The sequence below is a fragment of the Octodon degus genome, unplaced genomic scaffold (genome assembly GCF_000260255.1).
Source record: "Octodon degus isolate 3935 unplaced genomic scaffold, OctDeg1.0 scaffold00022, whole genome shotgun sequence".
Lineage (NCBI taxonomy): Eukaryota > Metazoa > Chordata > Mammalia > Rodentia > Octodontidae > Octodon > Octodon degus.
Window position 1 is genome coordinate 20,065,201 of NW_004524598.1, and position 2,692 is coordinate 20,067,892.

Here is a 2,692-nt window from a genome sequence, read left to right on the forward strand (position 1 = left end):
GCAGTCAGTGAAGAGTACATCAAGGGTTCAGAATGCTGTGCTCTGTGCACCATCAATAAGAAAAGGTGTGTCTGGAGAAAATCTTAAAATAATGATAAAGCCAACTAAAATTTAGCTTATAATTTATTGTCATGTACAAGTAATATTAAGCAATGCCTAATAAAATGCACACAACCCCCGTGGTGAGCTACCTCCACAGCTCACTTCCCTTGGTCTCCAGCTTGATCACAAGGTACAGAGGCAACATTAGGGCAAGGAATTACAGATGACAAAAGGTGCCCAAAACAGTGGTTTGTCGATTATTCCAGGTTCCCTCCAGTAGCACTAACTCATTCCTGCACAAAAAACTTCAAATATCCACAAAGCTATTGCTTTCTAGGGAAGTTTTCTTTAATAGTTTCCAAACCCAGTAAGGACAAGGAAAGTATAGTATCAAGCCTTTCTGCAATTGATGAATCAAAGCAATCGACAATAACAGACTTCTTTCCTGTTCTTCTCTGTCACAAGCCACACTAGGGCACGAGAAGTCCTCACAGGCTGTCTTTCTCTGCCGACTGGAAGGCTGTTCGACACCTGTATGATGAGATAAAATAATCCAAGGTTTCTGAAACTTCAGAAACTGAAGCATAACAAAATCATTGGCCAGAAGCTAAGAAAAGTGAAAAAGGGATTGTAGTTACACGTTTGATGTATGCCCTTCTGGTCCATGGGGTTAGATATACAATAGGCTACCAGCGCTGACAAACTATGCATTGTCGACTCTGTGGGCCAGTTGCAAATGGATATTTGTGGGCCTCATTGTTTTCCAATATATTTCTTAATCCACCCCTGTGGAACCATGTGGGTAGACAGGTGTTAGGGTTAAAAATTCATATGGCATGTGATAGGATTTTGGTGAGGAAGTGGAGCAGAAGGGATGGGCATTTTAACAGCTTGTGAGGTTTTAGAAGTGAAAAGGGAAGGGGGAGATGGATTGTTGTGCCTACTGGAAAAATTCATTGAAATATACAATTGTGCATACTGAGGATCAAAGAGGCCTTGTCTACACTCACAGAAGAAATAAGTCCAAAGTATTTTGTGGGATGAAAAGACTATGCTAATTCAGTATTATTCTGCACAGAATTATTTAATTAGTTCAGGGACACAATTATTCTGTTATTAATCAGTAAATTGATATGGGACAGAGAATGAAGGAGGGGAGCATGCTCCTGTTGTAATCTATTTTTAAGAGCCTCTCTGCATCTATTCATTTATTCAACAAACTTTTTTTTCAGTTTTCATATGTGCAAAACATCCTGATAGCAACTGTGGAGGATGTAAACAAGTCTTTGTTAACATTCTGCTCTCATTCAAGTTATAAACAAGAGACAGTACAATAACTAAAATAGCTAAACTTTGTGTAATCATACTATGCATCAGATACCTTGGTGGGTTTTCTATGAGATATTTATAATTCTGACATTGTTGACACAATGAGGCAGGCAGCTAAATTTCCATTAGGTAACAAAACAAGGCTCCAAGGGGCATCATGGACCACAGAAATATTACAAAAATGTAATTAAGATTTGAGCCATAATTTCTTTGCATTTTAGTATCTGAATACTGAAAAACTGCATGTGAGATGAGTAAAATTCTGATTATCTCCTTAGTGTAAGAACCTGAAAGAGTAAATAAAATCCGAAAGATACAATAGATATTGTGAGGAAGCCACTCACAAGGAAAGAACAAGTGGGATGAGAGAAAGGGGAAGAGAAAGAAAAAGGAAGGTTAAAAAAAATACACACACACACACACACACACACACACACACACACACACTACAAGACAGAGCTAAGATAATGGTACTACGAATTTCTATTAGTTTATTGAAAAGAGCAGCTAATGTTCAATTGCTTGATCAATTTTGCATTCATCTGTATATCTAGCAATCTGAGCAACTACTTTGAAGATAACAATATGTAATAAAAAACATTTTGTTAATTTTCTGCCATCTTGTTTTGTAATTCTGTATCATTTTTGTTGTTTCTTTTTTCTTTATTCTCTTTCAAAGAAAAAAGTTCATGTGAGAAGCAGCAACAGCATGATACAAAACAATTAGAAGGGAAAGAAGCAGTGAGTATTTTCAATCCGTTATCTCTGTATTGTCACATCTCTTTCAATATTTTATTGATACCAACTTTTATTTTACCATGTATGGGATAATTTAACAAGCACTAAATCTTACTATGTTGCTACACCTTATTATAGGCAACACCACATGTGTATTGTACTCGGTGTGCTGCAATATATTACATTATATATGGTTGTATATAATATTGAATATCATCTCTATAGTAGCGCACCACCTACTGTTGTTATGCTAGGGTTGACAGGCAGAAATTATTAAAATAAATTACCTGCCATCATGGTGCTTTCACTCTGAATTGGGAGTTAAGCAACCAATAAAGTAGTACAATGTCAGGTAGTAATATGTGATATGAAGAAAAAAATCCAAGCCAAGCACGATGGTGCTTGTCTCGTGTCTGTAACCCCAGCACTTAGGGAGGCTACGGCAAGAGGATCCCAAGTTTGCCCAGCCTGGACAGCTTAGCCACTTAGAAAGAACCAGTCTCAAAATTTAAAAAGGGTTGGAGGAGGACTGAGGAAACAGTTTAATTCAAAGGGTCCAGATCCATCCCTAGTACTGAAGAAT